The following is a 25,479-nucleotide window of genomic DNA, read 5'->3' as shown; positions in this document are numbered from 1 at the left end:
CGGGTAGCTTCCAGATTTTGTCCTTAGGTGACCATTTGAAAAGAAGGAGCACAGAAGGAGAAGAAAGACATTTGTGAGGAGGAATATGGAATTGAATGCTAGACCTCCTGTCCCTGGAGTGTCTTTCTGGTATTGAACTGGAGCTATTCAGACAGCAGTTGACATATATGCCTGACACTCAGAAGGGACGGTCCCCGGAAGACAACCGCTGGTGGAGTCGTTGGCAGATGTGGTTGGTGAAGCTTTTGACAAAGGTGGGATGTGCTAGGTCCACAGAGAATAGAACGAGGAAGGATGCCACAGAGACTGAAGGTACGACTCAGAGGAGTCATCTAACAAATGATTTTGAGGAGTATGCAGAGAAGCCAGAGGGAAACCTAGAAGGAATGATGTCAAGGAACCTAAACAGAAATATTTTTGAGAAGGGATCTTGAGGAGAACTGCAGAGCACCCATCAGCTGTTGTATTTAGAGCATCAGAGATGAGTGCAGGCTTACTGTCCTGGTCAAGGGGAGCCCCTGTGTGGCCAGCTGTGGGGTGGGGAGGGAGAGCAGGGCCATGGCTGTCACAGACTGTGGTAAAAATGTGTGGCCAGTGGGGAACTTGGGAGAAACAAAGGAGTTGAGAATAGAGCAGATCCAGCAGAAGGGCGATGGGAGTAGTCTTGATCATCAACATCATCTCTCATTCACTGAGAGAAGCGTGGAATAGTTGTGAATGTCTGCCTTCAGGAAGAAGCCCAGGGAAGAGGGTAGCTCGCTGCTGTGTTGTTTGCGATCACTTTGTTAAGGTACAGTTGGCATGCCGTAAAACCCACCCGCTTTAGTGTGGAATTCAGTTATTTTATTTTATTTTTTTGAATTCAGTTATTTTAAAGTAAATTTATAGTTGCGTATTCATCACCACAATCTACTGTTAGAACATTTCCCTCACTCCAGAAAGTTCTTTGGTGCCTATTTGCAGTTAATCTTCGCTTCTACCCTCCAGCTGTCGTCAACCGTTGATCTGCTTTCTGTATCTCTATATTTTCATTTTCTGGATATTTCATATTCATGGAATTATATAATGAGTAGTTTTTGCATTTGGCTTCTTTCATAGTGTTTTTGAGGTTGATCCACGTTGTGGTGTGTATCAGCAGTATAGTCCTTTCTGTTGCCTTCTAGTATTCTGTTGTGAAGACACAACCTATTTTGGTTATTCATTTTCTAGTCATTAGACATTTGGATAGTTCCCAGATTTGGGACTATTATGAATAACACTGCTATGAACATTCACCTACATGTCTTTATGTGAACATATGTTTTCATTTCTCTTGCAGAGATTCCTAGAAGTGGAATCACTAGGTCATATAATACGTTTATTTTTAACTTAAAAAAAATCTGCCAACTGCTTTTCCAAAGTGGTTATAATATAACATTTTACATTTCCACCAGCAATTGATGAATTCTGCATCTTCTCCACATCCTTACCAACACTTGTTTTTGTCTCTCTTTTTGATTATAGCCATTCTAGGGGGTGTATAAACCACAGGAGGTATCTCCTTGTGGATTTAATTCGAATTTCCTTAATGACTAATGAAGCTGAACATCTCTTCATGGCTTATTACCCTTCATATATCTTCTTGGGTGAAGTGGCTGTTCAGATCTTTCGGGTGATTTCTTAATCATGTTGTTTATAGTCTTATTAAGTTGTAAGAATATTTTATATATTCGGGATACAAGTCCTTTGTTAGATATATGATTTGTAAATATTTTCTCCCAGTCTTTGGCTCATCTTTTCATTTCTGAATTGTGTTTTAAAGAAAGAATAGTTTTGGGGTACCTGGGTGGCTCAGTCAGTTATGTGTTTAATTTCAGCTCAGGTCATGATCTTGGGGTCCTGGGATCTGCTTGTCCTTCTCCCTCGGCCCTGCCCCCTGCTTAAAATGTTTCTCCTATATTTTCTTCTATAAGTATCATAGTGTTTTAGGTCTTATATTAAATCTATGATTTCAGTTTATTTTCTGTATGATATAAAACAAGGATTTAAATTCTTCAAAAATGGATTTATTTATTTATCTGACAAAGAGAAAGAGAGAGAGAGAGAGAGAGAGAGAGAGAGAGAGAGAGAGAGAGAGAGAAAGCACAGCAGGGGAATCTGCAGAGGGAGAGGGAGAAGCAGGCTCCCCACTGAGCAGGGAGCCCTATGTGGGGCTCTATCCCAGGATCCCGGGATCATGACCTGAGCCAAAGGCAGATGCTTAATTGACTAAGTCACCCAGGTGCCCCTTAAATTCATTCTTATTCACAAAGATATTTACCTGGTCTAGGTCCATGTGTTGAAGATACAATCTTTCTCCCTTTGAATTTGTTTTAGCAGTTTTGTCAAATTTTAATTGACTATAAATGGGATTTATGAATTTTTTATTAGATTTATTTCTGGAATATTGATTCTTTTCCATTGATCTAAATGTCTATCCTTGAATCAGTCCCACACAGTATTAATTACTGTGATTTTATAATAAGTTTGAAATCAGATAGGATAAGTCCTCCAACTCGATCATCTTTTTCAAAATCTTTTTTTGCTCTTCTATAGCTTTTGGATTTCCATGTATAGGGTTTTTTTAATATATTTTATTTATCCATTCATGAGAGAGAGAGAGAGAGAGAGAGGCAGAGACACAGGCAGAGGGAGAAGCAGGCTCCATGCAGGGAGCCCGATGCGGGACTCGATCCTGGGTCCCCAGGGTCACGCCCTGGGCCAAAGGCAGGCGCTAAACCTCTGAGACACCCAGGCATCCCTGTATAGTTTAGAAACAGGTTGTTAGTGTATATCAGCCTGCTGAGGTTTTGATAGGAATTGCTTTGGACTTACAAATTAATTTGGGGGAAAACTGCCATCTTGACAATATTGAATCTTCAAATCCATGGATATGGAATGTCCCCCACCTGTTTAGATATGTTTAAATTTCTGTCCACACTGCTTTATGATTATCAGCATAGACATTTATTCTTAGGTATTTAATTCTTTACGGAAATATGATTCTTTTTTATTTATCACTATGTTCTGTAACCTTGCAAAATTGTAGATTAGTTCTAGTACTTTCTTGTGAACTCTTTAGAATCTTCTATATTCAGGATTTTATCACCTGAGAATAAAGAAGTTTTCTATCTTCCTGTTTAATCAGATTTCTTTCTTTCTTTCTTTCTTTCTTTCTTTCTTTCTTTCTTTCTTTCTTTCCTTCTTCCTTCCTTCCTTCCTTCCTTCCTTCCTTCCTTCCTTCCTTCCTTCTTTCTTCTTTCTTTCTTTCTTTCTTTCTTTCTTTCTTTCTTTCTTTCTTTCTTTCTCATGGACTAAAATTGCTGGTACAATGTTGAATAGAAGTGCCAAAATTGAATATCCTTTGCTTCTTCAGTGATCTTAGGAGGAAACATCCAGTCTTTCATCATTATTGTATGATGTTAGCTGAGGATTTTCATAGATATCTTTATCAGATTGAGGATATTTCTTTCTAATCCTCTTAGCTGAGAGTTTTTATTGTGAATGGGTGTTGAATTTTATCCGGTGTTTTTATTCATGTATTGAGATGACCATCTGACTTTTTCTTTTATACCTATTACATGTTATTTTTCATTAATTGATTTTCAGATACTGAGTCAAGTTACTATTCCTGTAATAAGTCCCAGTCAGTTTTGGTATATAATTCTTTTTATAAGTTGCTAGATTCACCTTACTAATATTTTGTTAAAGTGATTTACACTTGTGTTCATGAGAGATATTTATATGTAGTTTTGGGGTTTTTACTTGTGATTTCATTGTCTGGATTTGATATCCACTAATATTGGCCTAATAAAAAGAGTTGGGAAAGCTCCATCCTTCTTATATTTTGAAAGAGTTCATAATGGGTTAATATTTTTAATATATTTGATAGAATTCACTGTGAAGCCACATGGACAGGGCTTTTCTTTGTCAGGAGATTTTTAATTACTAATTTAATCACTTGATTTAGTTCTATTCAGCTATTTTTGCTTCTCTTGAATCAGTTTCATATTTTGTCCTAAGAATTGCATCTAAATTGCTTAATTTATTGACACCAAAAGTTGTTAATATTTCCTTCTGTTTATAGTTGTATCATAATAGGGTCTGTAGGATCATGTCCTTTCATTAGATTTTGGCATTCTTTTTCTTTTCTTTTCTTGGTTACTCTAACTAAAGATTTGTCAACTTTGTTAATTTTTCAAATAACCAATTTCTGTTTCATTGGTTCTATTATTTTCTCATTCTATTTCATTGATTTTCCTCCCTAAATCATTATTATTTTTCTTCTGTTTGATTTCAGTTTAGTTTTCTCTTCTTTTCTAGTTTCTACGGTGGAAGCTTAGGTTATTGATTTGAGACTTTTCTTCTTTTCTTACATTAGGTATCTACAACTATAAATTCCATTCTAAATGCTGCTTTTGTTACATCCCATAAATCTTGAAATGTTATGTTTTATTTTCATTAGATCAAAATGTTTTTTATTTTTCTTGTGATTTCTCTTTTGATCAGTGCATTATTTATAAGTATATTGTTTAATTTACAAATATTTAGGGATTTCTTTCTGTTATTGATTTGTAATAGAATTATGTCAATATTGGGAAGATACTTCCCATGATTCAATCATTTTAAATATTATTTGGTCTACTATATGTTCGTTCCTAGAGAATGTTCCATGTACATTAGAAGTACACATGCATTCTATAGACATTGATTCTTATAGGAAAAAGAAACAGGTCAGATTGGTTCATAGTATTCTTTAAGACTTACGGCTTTTCCATCAATTATTCAGAGTGAAATATTGAAATCTTCAACTTTTACTGCTGATTAGTCTTTTTTTTTCTTGCAGTTTTGTCTATTTTTCTTTGCTGTATTTTGAGGTGGAGTTTTGGGGTTCACATATAAGTGTTTTATCCTCCTGATATATGGATCTTCCATGAAACACATCCTATTTGGATTTCATTATGCAATGTGCCTCTTTGTCATTAATAATATTTCTAGTATTAACAACATCTATTTTATCTGATTAAGATTCTTCCATTTTAATCTGGAGGCCTTCTGTCTTATGCTAATTGTTTGAATAATATCTTTTTATTTTCAACCTGTTTGTAAATTTGGATGCAATATATATCTCTTTTAGACAGCTTATAACTGGATCTTACTTTTTAAAAATCAAATCTGACAATCTCTGCCTTTCAATTGGCATATTTTTACAATTTACATTTAGTGATCATTATTTTTCTGGTTGGATTTCTATTTGACATTTTATTATTTGTTTTGTTTATGATTCCTATCTTCTAAGTTCCTTTGTTTCTTTAAAATTGACTACTTTTGTGTTAAATGTTTTTAGTGTATACATTGTCAGTCTTATGTTGACATTTTTTTTATTATTTTTTTAAATTTTTATTTATTTATGATAGTCACAGAGAGAGAGAGAGGCAGAGACACAGGCGGAGGGAGAAGCAGGCTCCATGCACCGGGAGCCTGATATGGGATTCGATCCCGGGTCTCCAGGATCGTGCCCTGGGCCAAAGGCAGGCGCCAAACCGCTGTGCCACCCAGGGATCCCTTATGTTGACATTTTATTTGAATTGTGTTTTAATCAGTTGCTTTAATGATTTTACTACTCAGTTTAGTTTATCACAGTCTACTTCAGATAAATGCTGACTAAATTATGGCAAAATATAGAAAGTTTACTTTTTTTTTTTTTCTTTTTTTTTGAGAGTGAGAGAGCATGTGAGCTGAGGTTAGGGGCAGAAGGAGAGAGAGACTCTCCAGCATAGTCCATGCTCAGTATAGAACCCAGTGCAGGGCTCAGTCTCATGGCACTAAGATCATGACTTGAATGGAAATCAAGAGTCGGATGCCTGACTGACTGAGCCACCCAGGAGACCTTAAAGTGTACTCAATTATAGTTCTATTTCCTCCTCCTTTCTTTGTGCTATTACCTGTTACATATGCTATATCCATATATGTTATCAACATAGCATTACATACTATAAATTTTGATTTATTCAATATTATACTTTAAAGACATTACAGAAGAAATAAGAAAAACATAAAGACTTCTTATAATTGGTAAAATATTTATAAAGACTTACATACAATACTGTATTCTTACCATTTGTTCTGTTCTTTATTTCTTGCTGTGAATTCAAGTTACCACCTTGGTAATTTCTTTTCATCCTGAAAGTGTTTCTTTGGTGTTACTTGAAAGATCACTAGCAACAAATTGCTTGTTTATCTGAGAATGTCTGTGTTTCAATTTAATATGTGATGGAGAGTTCTGCTGGATATAGAATTCTTGATTGCAGTGGTTTTTTCCATCAGTACTTTGAATATGCCGTTCCACTGTTTTGCATTGTTTCAGATGAGAGGTCAGCCTTAACCATATCACTGCTCTCCTGTCAGTTTTATTTCACTCTGTGAAGATTTCCTCTTTTGTTTTGGTTGCAGTTGTTTGATTATTAGGTTTCTAGATGTGGATCTTTTTTAAGTAATCCTACTTTGGATTTATAGAACTCCTTAGTTATGTAGGTTCATGCTTTTCACCACCATTAGGAAATTTTCCCAACAATTTCTTTGAATGTATTTTCTGCCACTTTATTTCTCATATACTGAGATTTCCATTATGTATATGTTGATACTCTGAGACTGTTCATTTTTCTGCTGCTTTTTCCCCTGTGTTTTTCGGTTGGGATAAATTCTATTGATCTGTTTCCAAGTTCACTGATTCTTTCTTCTGTCATCTCAAACCTGCTATTGAGTTCTCCAATTAAATTTTCCTTTTCTCATTGTATACTTTTCTACTCCATAATTGGTGCTTGGTTCTTTACAAGTTTTGTTTCTGTGTTGAAGAACTCCACTTACTGATTTATTGTTGACCTACTTTAATTACTAAAAGCATGATTTTCTTTAGTTTTTAAAGTATATTTATAGGAGCTGCTTTGAAGTTTTAGCTACTAAACCCAATACCTAGAGACACTCAAGAGAGTTACCATTGCCTAATTTTTTTGTAAGTATAGGTCACAACTTCCTGTTTCTCTGTGTATCTCATATATATATTTTTTTGAATGACACTTCAGATGGTATATGGAAGCAACCTGGATCCTGGATCCTAGTCCTCCTCCCTTAAAAGTTGTTGTTTTTGTTAAATTCTTGTTTGTTTATTTTTTCTTGGTTTAGTAAATTGGCTATAATAATCAGTGAAATCCATCTTCTCTGCTGTACAGTGTGCAGTCATTAATATCTGTCCTCAGATTTGAAAAAAAAAATCTGTATTTTAATATTGAAGCCTAGCCTCCTACAGGTTGCCCCTTGGTTTTTGCAGTTGAGTTGTCAGCCAGTGATTGAACAAAGGCTATGCTTGAACATTTCAAGCCAGTAAGTGTTCTGCTGATAGATTAGTGTGTGGATAGGGAAGCATATTCAAAGTTCAAGCTATTTTTGGATATAATTTGATTTTTACCTTCTACCAGAGTCTTTTGTGTCCTTTAGGCTCATGTTCACAGCCTCTGAGTCAAGGAAGATTGTAGAGTGACGTGAGTGCTTTCTAGGCTCTATAAGAATGTAGATATATGCTTCCCAATCCTGACCAACCCCATGTTAGTAGAGCCATTGGCTTTCCTCTCTAGCCTTTCCTCTATTGGCATTTCTATCAACAATATAAGCATCACGCACTGCTCTAGCTTAGGTGAGCCCCTTAAATCATAGCAGTGGTCCTCACAACTTGCCCTATCCTGAGAGAACTTCCACATTGATTGGGCTGGTGGTGAATCAGAACATCAGAGATCCTGAGTTCTTCTAAAGTTCAGCACTTAAAAATAAATAAATAAATAAATAAATAAATAAATAAATAAATAAATAAAGTTCAGCACTTTTACAAGAATATATGCTGCTCCAATTATTGTATGACTTTGGTCAGTTTTTACATAACTTAGATGGTTGTGGGTTTTTTTTTAATCAATTTTGTCCAGTGTCATAGTCCATTTTTTGGTGGATAGAGCATTTCCAAGTTCATTTCTTTGCCCTAGTGGAAGTTGCCGGGTTTTATTTAGTAGTGTTCTCAGACCTTTATATTTGTAGCTTTGGGTGATGTTTCTTCAGCGTCCACGTGATATTTGTTATCACAGCTCTCTAAATTTGTAAGTGAACTTTTAATCTCATGTGGCCCCACAACAGACAACTGCCCCCAGTTTCTGACAGTTGCCATGATCTCACCCCAGAGCCTCACAACACTTCACTTCCAAGATGTTAGCTATGACACTGAAGTAAAATTAGAGGCTCATATTTTTTGAGTAGAATGAAGTCAATGAAGTCCCCAATCCAAGCTTCTCTTAAATTCGCTGTTTAAACTCAGGGCAAACATCCCATAGGCAGCTTTATATCTGAAATTGTCATGTGGACTGGATACCTGGAACTGTACTGACTAATGTGTGGCTCAAAGAATCTAAGAAAATGTGCATTGTGGTCCTTTAAGATTTGAAAGCTGCAATTCAAGGGCTGTTAAGACCTTCAGCTGGTGATAATTGGATTTGTAAGACAGTGCAACATGTGATAAAAACGCTCTGTTGGATGGGATCCCAGTTTTCTTCTATCCTTCCTATTAATGTGATAAATGTTGCTGTCTCAGCTGATAGGGCCATGTTGGATAATCAGATTGGAATCAAGTTTGAGTTCCTCAGGCTGGCTCCATGTGAAGCTCGTGGGAAGACTTGAAAAAAAATACTATAGAGAATAAAAAAGAGGCCTGGGTTTACGGAGGGAAAATTTTACTCTCCTTGCAAGGCTACGTGGTGCAGGGAAGACTCATTAACCATAGACTCTAGCCATGTGCTACAACCTCTCTGCGTCATGTCCCATGGGAGACTATGGGAAAGGATCCCCAATGTTACTGGGCACATGCCATAGTGAAGGCTGGGGAGAAAATACTGCATCTCTTGACATGGGTGTTGGGCCAGGGATGAACCAAAATAATGTTGGAAAATTAAACCTCTCTTAATTAAAGCTGATGGCAAACAAACTCAAGTAATATGGCACTACAGCTGGGAGATATAAGTATGATTTGAAACTGAACAGCTGTGAAATTGGGCCCTCTGGTTACAGCTGGGCATGCAGGAGGGACAGAAGCCCTGGCAAAGGTGTTGCCCCCGCCTGGAGGACTGACTGAGCTAGGAACAGCCAGCCAGCGTGGCTGGCTATCCTGGTAGTTTTGAAACAGTATACTCCACCCAGATATCCAGCTCCTGGGTTCCTGGACTCTCAGGGTCCACTCATGCATACACCCTCTGCCACATGTTTGCTTGGGATCTTTCCTGATGAGAACTGCATCAATGTGGATGCTGGAATTAAAGGGAAAAGACTCATGGTGGGGAGGAGAATAGAATTTGTTTTGTGATCTAATTTTTTTTTTTTTTATCTATTCATATTACCGAAGACCTCCAAGCTGGGCCCTTCCCTGCTAGCATGGTGCATAGGTCAGCTCTGCCATTCTGTTTCTGACCATTGAGTCTTAAGAGCCCTGTGTAGGGCAGGCCCAGAGCTATGCCTCTCCTTTATACATTTAGACTTTCCCAGTAGCTGACTCTGCAGCTAGAGTCTGGCTACACTCATACTGGGATGGGTATATTCAGCACATTCCCTGAAGTGGTCAACTTCTGACTCTCACATATGTAAACACGGAGGCACATGGCTCTCACGTCCTTTTGAATATTTTCCTTATGCCTCTTTCTCACCTTGTCCGTCAAATTTAATTGATGCTTTCAGAAGGTTAGGAGCAACCCCCAACTGTGTACACTGATCACCATGAGGATGGGTATCAGGGTAGGCTACACTGCACTGCAGAAATAAATAAGCCCTGAGATCTTCAAGGCCAAATACAATCCAGTTAGTTCTTCCTCCCTTTACTGTCTGTAATGGGTTGCAGCTAACCGAGAACTCCTGAATCTGACTTCTTTCCCTGATGAGCCACCTCAATCTTGGAAGTCCCACGGCCTGCACACCACAGGTGAGGGATGGGAGGCTGGAGAAACGAGCACAAGAGGGCATAGGAGATGAAGCAGGACGATGAATGGCCAGGACGGAGGGACATTTCTCTCCATGCTCTGTTGTCTAGTGGTCAGTGATGTGCTTTCAGCTTCTCTGTAAGGGAAACTGGAGGATGGAGCCTTCCTGTGTGGCCAGGATTTGGTCAGTCCCTATTAACCATAACTTAACATCGGTTTGTCCAGTTATCAATGTCTCAGTGCCTGGGCTTGAATGGATCTTTGGAAACAATTTAATAATTCTTCTATCTGCATCAAAAATAGATCAGTGCTTCTAGAAGTGTTGACCTGGGACAAGGGTGGTGGTCAGCATCACGTGGGAGGATGTTAGAAAAGAAATCTTGGACCCCACTGTATCAGGAGTTTGGGGAGTAGGGCCATGCAGTCTGTGCTTTATGAGCTCTCCAGGGAATTTTAATGTTCCCTGAATTTTGCAAGCTACTGCCCCAGACCTGCAGTTCTCTACTCAACCATGGTCACCTATTTGGATCCCCTGGGGAACTGGAAAAAGCACTAATTGCTGGGGCCACACCCAGGAGACTCTGATTGAAGTGCTTTGGGGTTTGACCTGAGGCAGTTACGGAAACCAGTGCCCCAGAATGATTTTTTAGGAATACTTTTCCTCTCTGAAATTTTCCATGAAAATAGATTTCACATGGATTCAGTGGCACTCCCTAGCAACTCCTGGGCTATGGGAGGGAGTGAGGAAATTTCACAAACTAAGCACTGCCCTTTCCCCTTCAACTGGAAGCAACAAGCCAGCTTTGCAGGGAGCAAAGATGAAATAGAAATTTGAGAACTCACAAATGGAATCCTGATTCTGTCACAGACTCATCATGCGGCCTTGGGCAAGTCGATTAATTTCTCTTTGTCTTGTGTCTATAAAACGGGAGTAGTAACACTTGCCCACAGATGTTGCCAGCATTATCTAATTAATGAGCAGAGGATGTTTGGGAAATACAAAGTACTGTACAAATGCTAATCATTATGATGAATGCAGTGCATCTCGCAGATACAAAAGTGCTGTGTATATGCTTATAATTATTATAATTATTGCTAATACCAATAATATTGCTACTAGTAATATATTTCCCTGGCAGTGGGAGCTCAGTGTGTCCTTTGGGTTAACATTTTGCCCTGCATTGTCAGGAAGTCTTGCTAAGCAGCTGTTTAATGACCATTGCTCTGTACCTCCCCACAAAGTGTCATTCATCAGAAGTGCAAATAGTCAAGTATGTAAACCATCCTGGGGTCCACTTACAAAATGTCCCTGACTGTTGGGTCATCACCGGATCATGTTGCAGAAGCTCTTCTTTAGGTTAAGGAAGTGCCAAGAATATAGTGTTCAGCCATTCTTTTTAGTATTTTCATTACAGGCTTTTTTTTTTCCCCCTCTTCTACGGCTGGTCTTTTATCTACAGTGCTTTTGCCATCTGCTTTCATACGGTTGTAAATGTGCTGCAGAAAATCCTAGTGTGTGTTGGTGAGTACAACTAGCTTCCAGTGCTGGCAATTCACAGATATTACCAGCAGCAATTGGTGTTGAGAACAGGGCAAATATTTTTGCTGTGGTTTCATTTTGTTCAGTTTTAGCTTGGATTTCGGTTTGGAGGACGGGATATAAGAAAAGAGAATTGTGTCTCTTCATTCCTCAAGAAATAAATGGTCCTGAGGATTATGTGATTGGTTTGGGCCAAGCAGATCAGGGAAAAAAAAAAAAACAACAAATCAATTGATGATGTTCAGTTAGCAATGACAAAACCATTTCCCATACTCATGTTCATTCTAACTCTCCTTTCCTTGTCATAATGACTTGGATGTCCAGATTCCTTAGACTGTCCACACTCCAGATTCCCGATTTATTTGTAGCAAATGCAAATAAAGCTTGGAAAATAAACTCATCCTGAGAATTCTCTCAATTTAGTCCAAAGCCTTGGGAAAAATACGGAGTTCCCAGATTGTCCATACTGTTGACCCCTGTAGGCCTGCCAGTTATCACCACCATTTCAAAATCCTGATGGCTCTCCCATTTTCCATCGGTGAGGCTGAAATGTGAAGTTTCTTTGCTTCAGGATATAACTACATCGACTCAGTGGGTTAGTGCTGCTTGCCTTATGCTGATCAGAGGCTCTGATTGACAGAGATGTCTTAAATAAGTAAGAATGGGGAAAAACAAAACAATTAACACTTTACGTGGCTCCAAGTCTCTGACCTACATCATTGCCCTTCTCTCTGAAGAACTTTTTGAAATTTTTTCAAGACAGGTCTACTGACAACCAATTCCCTCAGTTTTTGAGGAAGTTTTTATTTCTTTTTCACTCAGAAGGATAATTTTGCTGTATACAGTATTCTAGGTTAGTGATTCTTTAACACTTGACATTTTTTAACCTGCCCTCTTCTTGATGGCATGTTTCCTGAAGTCATATGTGATTTTTTTTTTCTTAATGGGCTATTTTAATGTCTTGTTTTTTGTTTTTTGTTTTTGTTTTTGTTTTTGTTTTTGTTTTTGCAATAGAATAAATAGTTCTCTTGATGACTGCTGATACATCAGGCTATTTAGTAGAATTCTGAACCACCTCAGTTAATGCTGGTTTTCCTGACTGGTGTGTAGTGTCCAGTAACTATAAATTCTTTATCCGAAAATGGTGTCAAACCAGCAGGACTGCATCGAGGCCTCCATCATTTTCAGGATTGTTGGTAACCTGGCCATATTTTCCCCAAATAACTTTGCCTCCTTGTGTCACAAGGCCCGCCTCACTCACATCCACCACAAGGACAGTACATTTAGTAATAATACCTGACATTGTATATAATGGGGATGAGGGATCCTTTTCTACACCAAGTATTGGTAGGCAAAAGGTGGCTTTCAATTTAGGAAACCACCCTCTTCCATGCTCTCTTCTTTCTCTTTCATGTTTGAATAACCTTTAATACTTCTGTTTCTCCCTGGGCATGAACTTCAGGTAAAGGGACTTCCCATTTTCCTGCTTTCTCTTTTTGTTTTGATTTAACCTCATTGGAAAGTACATTAGCTCGGGACTGTGCCTTTCTGTCCAGTAGATATGCAGGTACTGCCCCCTGTGGAGTCTTTCTGTCATTCTTTTGTTTGGTGTTTCTCTCTTCACACGTTTGATAGTCATTTGTATTTTCTCAGTATGGTGGTGTTTATGGTAGAGCTTAGCTTTCAGACCAATTATCTTTTTGGCCTTCTTTGAATGGTCATGAGCCTCTTGACCTCTCTTCTTTCTCTTTTCTTCATGGTAATCCATAGCACTTCCAGTGTAACTCAATATATTCATTTTGTGGCATGGTGATGTCCGTGGAGCCACAGAGTGCAGCTCCTAGGGCGCAAAGAAGCTCTCAATTTTCCAGAAGTCAGATGTGATTCTTACTCTCCCTCTTCTATGTATATGGTGCTGCCCCACACCTACCCCTACCAGCTTCTTTTCAGATTTTGTCTTTGATTTTGTGTGATTTCAATATGATATGCTGAGGTATAGTTTTTTTTATCTTTTCTGGGCTCGCATCTTGATATCCTCTGAACTTCTGGATCTGTGGTTTGGTGTCTTTCATTAATTTGGGAAAATCTCGGGCAGCCCCGGTAGTGCAGTGGTTTAGCGCTGCCTACAGCCCAGGGCGTGATCCTGGAGACCCTGGATCAAGTCCCACATCGGGCTCTCTGTATGATGCCTGCTTCTCCCTCTGCCTGTGTCTCTGACTCTCTCTCTCTCTCTGACTCTATGAATAAATAAATAAAATCTTTAAAATTTTTTGGGAAAATCTCTGTCATATATTCAAATATTTCTATGTTCAAATATTTATCATATTTTTTCTCTTTTTCCTCCCTCTGGTATGCACATTATGCATATGCTACACCTTTTATAGGCATTCACAGTTCTTAGATGTTGTGTTCCTGTGGGGTTTGTTCTCTTTTTCCATTTCAGTTTTGGAAATTTATGTTGACATTTCTTCCAACTCACTTATTTTTCCTCAGCCATATCCAGCCTACTGATGAGCCCATCAATGGCATTCTTCCTTTCTGTTGTGGTGGGTTTGGTCTCTAGAATTTCTTTTTGATTCTTTCTTAGAGAATCTGTCTCTCTGCTTACATTGCCCCTCTGTTCTTGTGTATTGTCCACTTTTATCTTCAGAGCCCTCAGAATATTGGCTGTCTGAAATTCCCAGTCTTATAATTCCAATGTCTCTGCCATATCGGAGTCTGGTTCTGATGCTTGCCATTTCTTCAACCTGTGTTTTATGTCTTTTTGTATGTGTTGTAATTTTTTGTTGAAATCCATGCAGGATGTACAGGGTAAAAGGAACTGAGGTAAATTGGTATTTTTGTGTAAGGTTTTATATTTATCTAGCTAGGGGTTAAACAGTGTTTATTGTTTGCTGTAGCTGTAGGTGTCAGAGGCTACAACTTCTGCTCTTCTTTTTTTTTCCCACCTGGTTGTCTTTGGGTTTCCCTAGAGACTTCTTAAATAACATCTGATATGGATAATTCTTTCAGTTGTATCCCCCTGTTACTACTATAAAAAAAAAAAAACCTTTCAATATGAAGGTAACTCATGGAAGGAGGAGAAGCATTCTGTAGTCCTATGATTAAATCTCCATGTTTCAGCAAGCCTGTGTGCCTGGACTATACCATTGAACCTCAGTTTTACTTTGCTTTTCTCCCTTAAATGAGGTCGAAAGGCTGTTGCAGGACTGCAGTTGAGTATTTCTTATTCCCCAGGTTGTTTAGACTCTGTTAAAATAATTTCTCTTGAGATCAGAAGAACAGAATGCTCTGAGTGTATTTCAAAAAGCCTGCTTTCCTTCCTCCCTCCTGGAAGTAAAAGGGGATTTTCCTCTGATCATCACTAAGGGAATCTGGTAGGACCCCTGGAGGGGATATTTACAAGTGTGTGTGTGGGCATGTGGAAGACTGGAATCCCTGGAGTGTGTACGTACCTCTCAGAAGTGTCCCCCCTGTACCTCTGATGGCTCCTGTTCCTATCCCAGTACGGTTCCCACAGAGCTGCTTGCTGTGGGCTTCTCCTCCCATAAGGTATGACTCTCTGTATGTATCAGATTCACCTGTCTATCTCTTCGGTTTTGGAGGGCAGTGGTTTGCTTTGTGGCCTCAGTTCTCTGCTGGATCCAAGAAGAGTTGTTGATTTTCAGTTTGCTCAGCATTTTTCTTGTGTGATGGGAGTAATGACTTCACTCTCATGCCAATCTGGAAACTAGAAGTTCTGTTTAATCCAATAATTATCACTTAACAGATTCAGTCTGTGTAGTCCATCAGGCAGAAAAATAATCATATGGGCCCTTAGTGTTGAGACGATGTGAAATGGAGTATATGTTAACTTAGAGCTACCACTATTTGTTACAAGCGGCCTTTTTAAGAGAAGAAGAAGAAAATCATATAAGGGTGGGGGGGAGGTGGGTCAGAGAAGAGGAGTGGGTATAAAATCAATTCTGCCTATTATTCATGGGGAAAGAATAATCAGCAAATTCATTATAAATCCTTATGTTTATATAGGAAAGTCTTATTTATGAGGTACCAGCAGTGTTCCACATGAATGAATTTGTCATATAACTGAGCTATCATCCTTTAAATTGAACTTAAAACATTACAATCCTTTTTGATAGAGTTCTTTTTCTAAAATATATTATTGTTCTGTCTTATTGAGCAAAGCACAGAGAATATCATTTATCTTATTTTGTTACTCGGGTCATTATTGTAAACATCAGTCACAGAGCAACTCTGTTGAAATTCAGACCAGCTCTCAAGGGCTCTGGAGGTGACTGGGATCGTTTGCACCTAAGCACACTACTTGCCTTGATTCCCAATGCTTATCTTTACCTCCTCCTTTCACGAATTACTTTTAAAGCCTCCAGCCTATCTACTCATTCTCGAATAAAATTAAATATATTTTATTTTTATAAAATCTATCCATTTGTCTACTAAAATCATCTCACTTATTGCTTCTTGATGCACACACAACAGTTGGAAAAACATTGCTCTGAAGGACAGGGAGAATTGAAAATCAGCAGGGGAACCTAATTTATGTGTGTTTAATTGCTAAGCAGATTATATGTACGAAAGTAAATTAGAAGCTTTGGCCTATAGGCTAAAAAAATAAATAAATAAATGTATAATATGTCATGAAGTGCTGTGGAGAAATATAAACCATGGCAAGGGGTAGGAAGGCTGAAGGTAGTAGTCATGGAAAATCTTTTGATTAAGGTATTTGAGGAGAGCCTGAAGGAAGTACAAAATGAAACCATTGGGATATTGTGGAGTAGGGAACAAGAACAGCATGTACAAAGGCCCTGAGGTAGGAGTTTATGTTTGGGATCAGAAAAATAAGAGGCAAAAATGACTTGGGCAGAAGGAGGGGGGTAGGGAAGAGAAAGAGATGAAAACTGTGGTTGTAGGAGGCTAGATAATTGAATTAGTCAGCTATCGCCATGGAAGTGCTACAGATATGACTCAGGGGTGTACAACAATAGCATTTTTTTTTTGCACCTTCGAATTTGTGGTTTGGCTGTGTTGGCTGTAGATTGTAAATTAGGCTCAGGCCTCTTCTACACATGTTCATCTAAGACCCAGGCTGAAGAATCAGAACTGATCTCCTATCCCTATATCTGTTCTCCAGGCAGAACAGTAGAGTGCAAGAGGAAAGCCTAATCACCCATGCACTTTGCAAGCCTCAAGCCTGCTCACATCCTGTCTACTAGCATCCCAGACACGAAAGCAAATAATATGGCCAAGCCCAAAGTTGAGAGGTGGGAGGATCCACCCTGCCCATGGTGGGAGAGGAAAAGAGTAAAGAACTGTGCATAGCAACTCAATCTAACACAATAAGGGAAGGGTCTATAAACCATTAAAAGTCTTTAACTTTTGCTCTTTATGTGAAGGTAAGTCATTAATGAACATTGAGCCAAGGACCAACTTGTTTTGACTTTTATTTTCAGTGGGTAACTCTGATCATTTTCTTTTTTTTTTTTTATAATTTTTTTTTAATTTTTTATTTATTTATGATAGTCACACACACAGAGAGAGAGAGAGGCAGAGACACAGGCAGAGGGAGAAGCAGGCTCCATGCACCGGGAGCCCGACATGGGATTCGATCCCGGGTCTCCAGGATCGCGCCCTGGGTCAAAGGCAGGCGCCAAACCGCTGCGCCACCCAGGGATCCCGATCATTTTCTTTTTTTAAAAAGATTTTACTAAAAAAAAAAAAGAATAAAAAAATAAAAGATTTTACTTATTTATTCATGAGAGACACAGAGAGAGAGAAGCAGAGACACAGGCAGAGGGAGAAGCAGGCTCCATGCAGGGAGCCCTATGACGGACTTGATTCTGGGACTTGATCCTAGGACTCCAGGATCATGCCCTGGGCCAAAAGCAGGCGCTAAACCCCTGAGCCACCCAGGGATCTCCCTTACTCTGATCATTTTCAATTAGTAACTCTGGGAACATGAGGAGAATAGATGTAAGGGTCCAGTAGATGTAAGAAGAACAGCGGAGAGAATGTTACCATGTGGCAGATGAGAGGTGATGGTAGCTTTGACCATCATATAGAAGTGTAGATGATGTGAAATAGTCATTTTCTGAGTTTATGAAAGAGTTTGAGTTTGTTTGGTAGAGGCATGTTTGGTAGAGTTTGATTAGCTAGGGGATTGGATGCTGGGTGTGAAAGCTAGTGGTCAGGGACTCCAAGGCTTTTGGTTGGAGGACCTGGAGCCATGAGCCAGAAGACTGGCCAGAAAGCAAGTTTGAGGGTTATAGGCAGAGAATTTGGAGTTCTGTTTTGATCATTAAGATTTGAGATGTCGGGATCCCTGGGTGGCGCAGCGGTTTGGCGCCTGCCTTTGGCCCGGGGCGCGATCCTGGAGACCCGGGATCGAATCCCACGTCGGGCTCCCGGTGCATGGAGCCTGCTTCTCCCTCTGCCTATGTCTCTGCTTCTCTCTCTCTCACTGTGTGCCTATCATAAATAAATAAAATTAAAAAAAAAAAAAAGATTTGAGATGTCCATTAGGCTTTCAAGTGGAGATACAAAGTAGGCAATTGCCTATATGAGCCTAGGGCTCAGGAGAGAGGTCCAGGATGGAGATGGGGTTAAATAAAAGTTTGTAAAAGATTCATACTTGTAGTTTTTCTTGGATGATGAAAATAATATTTCACTCAGAGTCAGACTCTGTTACATAATCTCTTGTGGGTGGGAGTCTAAATCCTCCCTTCTCTACTAGATTTTCCTACAAAACATAACATGCCCAAGCCCTCTGCTCCCTCTCTCACTCCTTCTCTGTCCCTTTCATTCTTAATTGACATTTTTGAATAGTAATTTACTCCCTCATTTCTATTCATTCCTTAATCAACTGGAATCTGTATTCTGTACTGCTGTATCTATTTTAAAAAAAACTGCCCTGACCAAAGACTCCAAACTCTGCACAAATCCAAAGTGCATTCAAGAATGTTTCTTTTACTGCTGCATTCAAATTGCTGCCCCCTGGCTCTCCCCTTCCTGAAGCCCTGCCCCTCTGGCTTCTGGCTTCTGGCTTCTGGCTTCTGGCTTCAGGCTTCTGCAGTGCTGCCTCAACTGTTTTTCCTTATGCTGCTTTGGCTGCTCCGGCTTTGTGTCCCGTGTTCTCCCCTCCACCCTCCCATGCTTGCCCCGTAACACCAGTTCTGTCAACCACCCAAAGCTATTAGTCTTCTCCATGGAAAACGTCATCTATTTCCTGGATTTTCACTGTCGTTGATGTAGGGGCTACCTTATTGCCATCTGATTTTGATCCCTTATTTGAATGTAATCAAATTATTTCCTTCTACATGTTGCATGCATCCAAGTCAGTGTCCAGGAGGGACCTCAGTCTTAGCATATCCAAAAGGAAACATGCCCTGGTGATTGAAGACGTAGAGACCATCTCTCTGCCTATAAGCTCTAGTGACTCAGGTCTTTCCATAGATATCATAGTCATCAGTCCCCATGCCAACACCCATTCACCTCTGAACTGACTTGTGATGCTCCCACAGGAGAATGTCTTCTAAACCATCCTTTTCTTTGTTTTTAGTTACTCTGCCTTAAGACATCTGATTAAAACAGCAAGTCCTCTAAAAAGGCTCTTCTGAGTTTATAACTGGGATACAGTGTGTCTTCTTGATAGCCCACCAGCATCCTATTCACATGTCTCATCAGATGTTGCCATTATGGGCACATCTTTCTGCCCAACTTTCTAAGTCAGACTTCTCCAGGGAATAATGCTGTATTCCTCAGTGTGCTTCAGGTACCAAGAACAGTACTTTGCACTTGGTAGGATCTCAGTAAATGTTTTTGAATTTAACAGAAATGACATTTGGATAAATGAATCCAACTAAAGATAAGCAAGGCCTAGTTTTCTAGACTTCATAACTTCACCTCTGGGATTCATAATAACTTTGGTCCATTCACAAGCTTTTTCTTCATGCCCACTATACGCATATAATGAGAGTGTGCTCGTGACTGTACGCAAAAGCACTGGATGATTTACATGAATTCTGACATCTCCTCAGAAAAAGAAAGTAGCCCAGTCATCCCTAGCTAGATGATGAGTGTGTCTCATGTTATTTCCAGGCAATGCAAGGTTTTATTTTTGTCGTGCACCAAATGGACTTGGTGTCAGGCAGTCAAATGCCTGGCAATCTGCCTAGCTGAAGAGATTACATGAGTAGTGAATAGAACATTATTGTGTGATAATGATTTCCAGCAGCTATTGAAGATAAATTCCAATGCAAAGTAGAAAGCTTTATTTCCAGGGGAGAAGATATTGATCCTGTGGCCACTGTAAATAAAATGGGAATTGCAGGTGTACAGAGAAGTCCCATTTTGCCATTGCCATTGAGTTCTGACTAACAGAAGAACTGCCTTCTGAAGCCAAATGAAGACCCACTGACTGACAAGCAGTTTGATGTTCCCCTGAGCTGTTACTTTCTTGTAGAAATGTGTCATGCGGATCCAGCATGTGAAGATAGGTCCCGTCATCATGTTATGAGTACAGTTCCTAAATGTGCAATCAAACAAAGGCCTCTGTGGATCAACCATGATTTGTCTCAGTATAGGGTCTTACTTGGTTCTTGGAGAGAAATTGTTTTATGAGTCAGAGATAGGTTAGGAGCCAAGATTATGGAATTGTTTTATAGACTTAATGGTTGGTTAAAACATGAGTGTCTTTTTCTTTATCTACATCCTGAGATTGAAGATGTGATTATTCTTCATTAGCTTTTGAAGAACTGATCATTACAGCCTTTCTAGGTCATAGACTATTCAATCTAGGAAGGACCTTAAGGATCATCTCATTTAATCCTTTTATTTTTCAGCAAGGAGATGATGACCCAGAGATAAGTAACATTACAAAGAGCATAGTTTACTTGTCCTTCCCCCACCCCCACCCCCAGTGAAGCATTATCGAAATGTATGACTCATTTTAACCTTGCTAGAATTCTGGTGATTGTAGAGGATGTTTTCTTTGGGATAGCACTAATTTATATCATGGGGATGTTTCAAATTCTTAAGGGTCTGGAGAAGTGCTAACTCCTTCTGGTTTTGGAGGCTACATGGGATATTTTTATATTTCTTCCATGGATAAATGCAGACCGTCTATCTGATGCCCTTATTCTCATCCTGAGATTGCTACCAGTAGGTACTATGGGTCTCAGTTTTGCATCTCCAAGATCTGTGGAGGGTCCTGAACTTTAAGGTCACAAACTTTAAGAACTGTACCAAGTGAGTTTGTGTACCTCACACCTCAGCGAAGAACATTTGCAGGGTACATATCGCTGGAGATCTGTGGCTGGGAGGTCAGCCAGTGAAAAGCTTGCTCAAGTGGGTGATGGGACAATGGCAAATGGGTTTACGTTAAATCTAGATAAAACTCAAGAGGCCATTTCGATTACCCCTCAGCAATAGCTGTATAATAACTCTCATCATGTTGCTGTTCTCTTAACACCTAATTATAAATAACAGAAAGTTGAGAGTTTAGGGGCAGAGGAACCAGGAGAGACTCACAGGCTCTTTATCTCTCTTCAGGATCTCAGAGAAGTACCCGCATTGATCCCCATGGATGTGTCCCTTGTTTATTGCACATGGATAGGGGCCTTGATTAAGGCTTTTGTACATTCTTAACTGGATGATTATAATTCTGCAGGTCATAGTCTAGTTGCTAAGTCCCTGCATTGATCAGAATGCATTCCTGGTTCTGTGGACAGAGTATCAACATGTATACCTAAGGTATAAACCTTATATATACCTAAGGTATAAACCCACATGCTAAAGGGATATTGAACTTATTAGTATAAATCTAATCTCCTAGCACCTTGGCTATATACAGTGAAACTTGTTTATGCTCATATTTCTGATGTTTTTCCTCCCAACGTTTCTGTTTTTCATTAATGAAAAATATCTATTTTTGTTGTTACTTTTGTGTTAATTTGCTTTTGGAGAACAGAGAGCACTATGGACAGAGAGAAATTTGAAATGTCTCTTTCTAACAGACCTCAATGAACTTGATATTTCAGCTTTTTTAGGTCTGTGTTTGAATCTGTAAGAAGCCATATTTATGCTTACACCATCCCAAAGGGAGTTCCCTCTTTTCTGTACTTCTGTAGCTCTTGTGGTCTGTGGCAGTCATTTGGCAGTTAATTACATACTGCCTCGTGGCATTATAATTTAACTTCTTATGTATTTATATTATTTGTGTAAGTGGACTCAGATCCTTGAGGGAGAGAATTGAGTATTATGCTTCTTTGTTTCCTCTTTTACACCTAGCAGAATGCTATGTGCACAGTTGGCTGTCAAACAATATTTGCTGAATAATCTACCACACGGAATTTCTTAATGCCTCTGCATAATGGTCCCAGAGAGAATGTTGCATAAAAAAGAGACAATATTCTTCCTAGTATTAAAATATTTGGTGAAATGCTACAACAGGGATGTTTCATAGGTCTGCAGATCAAGTGGCTGTGGGAGTGTAGATTAGCTGTTGGTGTGTACGTGTACCCATGCACATGTGGAGCAGTTGCGTGTGTGTGTGTGTGTGTGTGTGTGTGTGTGTGTGTGTTGGGGAGCCTGTTCCTTTCACTCTGATTCTGAGGACTTTAATTGATCCCTCTGATTAAGGATGGAGAACACTGGCTGGGTAATAGATGTCTTGCTATGGATGGTGAGGCAGTGATGCCTCAACTGGAAAATCATTAACTCCCAGATTTTAGCGTGTCTCTCGATCACCTATCAGCAGCAGCAAATCTGCTTTATCAGCCAAGAATTCCCTTATCTCTCAGTGACTGTGGGCCATGTGCTGCTGCTTTCTGTAGATGGGAGATAGAACTGCATCATTACCCGGAGGTGACAAGGATATAATTTACAGGCTCAATCAGTTCTAGTTACCATGTAATTACAGAGTTATTACATGGTCATTTGTTCCTGATGGACACCAGTGATCTCTTATCCTGTTCACTGTGGTCTGCTTCTTGTCTTACGCAACCACCGATGTTTAGTCTCCTCTGCATGGGGTGTTAAATGGTGTACTAGGGAGGAAGGACAGAAAAGATTCGGGATAAGATGTTGATTATGCTGAGATGCTATTTGTTCTTCTCAGTTGGCCTGTTGATAATAACAGCATCCTGTGACTTTCCTCCCCTAGGCTCCAGGTTCACATTTTCTCCCTAAGAGAGGATGGTGACAATATTGTACTTGGCAGCATGAGGGAAATTGGGTGTAAGGAATATTCTGACCCATATCACCCAGTGATGAGATGGGAATATCAACCTTAAGACTATGTCACTGCCTTTTGTAATTTGAAGCTCATGGTAATGCAGTGCCTATTGGATGAAACATTCCTTTTCATAATGAAAAGAAGAGGAGGCATTTAAGTGTGTAATTCAGTATCATAGAGAAATCATGAGAAGTTTCAGTAACCTGCCAAATGTCACTAGGTGAATTATACGTTTGGAACTCAAATGACAAAGCTTGGCTCCTTTCATTCTAATACACTTAAATGAATTTCTCTCATTTGAGGGCAATATTCTTTTAAAAGCACAAGTACTAGATATGATGCAACAGAATTTGAATATTACCACATATTTGCTTGAATGACTTATCATAAGTTCTTTAACCACTTATTTTTATCACTTATCAATCAACATGTGTGAGGCCGCTTCATTGTCTGAGCGTCTAATATGTGTGGATTCCTAATTTGGGAGAAATGGGGTGAATGGGATATTTCTGTCACCCTTCCAAAGCATGATAGCCATGTCGTGGTGTGGACGGTATTCTAGAGGCAGCATCATAATGCAGGAAATCTGGGTTCTGGTTTCCTTTTCTTCCACTAAACTGTGTGATTCTGAGTCTGCTCCCCTGCCTGCACAGGCCTCAGTTGGCTTTTCTGGATGATGGTCATGTGGACCAGAAACAGTGGAGTCTTTCCCAGCTCTGACAGTGGCCTGTGACTCTGTGATTGAAGCTGACCCGCAGGCGAGCCTGTGACCAGTTTGGCTTCTTTGGGTGTGAGGTCACAGGAAGATGATATTCAGTGCTTTACCAGAAAAGCTCCTTCCCACATGGAAGCCAGAGAGGTGCTGGCACGCACGTCACATTTCAGTTGACGGAATGCTGGGAATCATAAGCGCTGTCTCTCACTTCTCTCCCCTTAAAACACCTTGCTGATTTAATTAAAATATTTTTTTCTTTTGAATAGCTTAAAAGCAGCCCTAATTATAATGTAACTGTTATGTAACTAATATGTGCAGGTAATATTGTGATTATATATAGGCAGCCATATGCTACGATGCAGCCATTTGCATGCTGTTAAACTGCTCAAGCGGATAACTCTATGTCCGTGCACAAAGTAATTGTACCAAACTAATTTGTGCTTGCAAACAGATCCCAAATTAACTATGTAAATAGGCAGATCTGCAAGCAGGATATCATAATGTGCATGTGTGCACATGCATGGGGCTGAGGGGAAGTGTTTTTCTACCTGCATGAATGATGGTGTCAGTGAGGAAGTGGGGCTCGCCTCTGGCATGTGTTGCCCTTCTTGGATTCCAGGTCCCTCTGAATTCTCGTCCTGCATTAGGGATTCTGAGGCATCCTGTTCAAATATGGATGACTGGAGGCAATGTGAATTTGTTTTCCCTGAGTGTAAAGGGTGATTTCGATCCATCTACCTCTCTTGACCTCGTTTACTGTCTCATGCATTCCTTGGCCAACTATGCTTCCAAGATGCCTTCGATGGCTCAGTGTTTAATATGGAGTGAAGATTTCTCCCTGTGAGGAGAAGAGAGTTAGTTGTGTGATTTGGCAATTGTTATTGTCCTGAGCACCACGTGGCACTCGGGGTGACCGGGTGATGGGCACTGAGGGGGGCACTTGACAGGATGAGCACTGGGTGTTGTAGTATATGTTGGGAAATTGAATTCCAATAAAAAATATACAAAAAATTTTCAATCTGCCAACATATAGAATAACACCCAGTGCTCAACCAGTCAACAAATGAATCAAAAGATTTGAAATCCAGCTCCTCCTTGGGTCCCCTCACTTCTCTGAGGCTTGCTTTTCTTAACTGTGAAAGGAGGGGATGATATTAGGACTTGCCCCATAGGGCTGCTTAAAGGAATGAGTGAGTGCATGTGTGTAGTGTTCAGCATAGGACTGCCTTGTGGTCAGGGTTTAATCAGCACTTGCTGCTACTCTGGCCATGCTTGATGCCACCATGGTTTTAGTTATCCCTGGCAACCCTGGCACAATTTCCTGTGTTGAGACTAATTTCAGGCAGTTTCCCAACATAGGATATTGACTCCAAAGGAAGCTCACAGTATTAGTGAGCGTTCTCCAAGGAAACAGAACCGATAGGACATGCAGGGATGTGTGAGATGCGATAGTCTACGAATTGGGTCATGATATTACAGAGGCTGAAGTATGCCATGATCTGCTATCCACTAGCCGGAGACCCAGGAAAGCCGGTGGTATATATCTGAGACCAAATCTGAAGGCCTTAGTACCAAGAGCTCTAATGTCTGAGAGCAGAAGAGGGACATCCTATTCAAGAAGAGAGAAAGAGAATTCGGCCCTTCTTCTGCCTTTTTATTCGGTTCTGGTGCTCATTGGATTGGATGATGCCTGGCTGAGGTGGTGAGGATGGAGGTTCTTTATGCAGCCTCCCGTTCAAGTGCTGTTCTCTTCCAGAACCATCCTCACTGACACACGCAGCAATGATATTTTGCCAGCTATCTGAATACCCTTTAGCCTAGTCCAGTTCACACCCATCTGACCAGGCAAGGTGGACCCTGAAAGGAAGCCAAGTGTGTGTATCTTTTCTGTGTTCTCTGCTCACCACCGTCCCCATTCGGCATCTCCCCTTCCGGTACAGAATGAGGGGGCTCCTCC

General features: G+C 39.9%; 1 protein-coding gene and 1 pseudogene across 5 annotated transcripts in view; one reads left to right on the top strand and one right to left on the bottom strand.

The window, feature by feature from the left end:
* NTM (neurotrimin) overlaps nt 1–25,479 on the top strand; it is a 934,119-nt gene that overhangs the window by 638,479 nt on the left and 270,161 nt on the right. The gene's annotated exons all lie outside the window — the stretch shown is intronic.
* Nucleotides 12,707–13,367, bottom strand: LOC121500049 (annotated as a pseudogene).

This window comes from Vulpes lagopus, chromosome 10, assembly GCF_018345385.1.
Source record: "Vulpes lagopus strain Blue_001 chromosome 10, ASM1834538v1, whole genome shotgun sequence".
Classification (NCBI taxonomy): Eukaryota; Metazoa; Chordata; class Mammalia; order Carnivora; family Canidae; genus Vulpes; species Vulpes lagopus.
The sequence above is the reverse complement of the archived record's forward strand: the minus strand, read 5'-3'. Positions and strand labels throughout refer to the sequence as shown.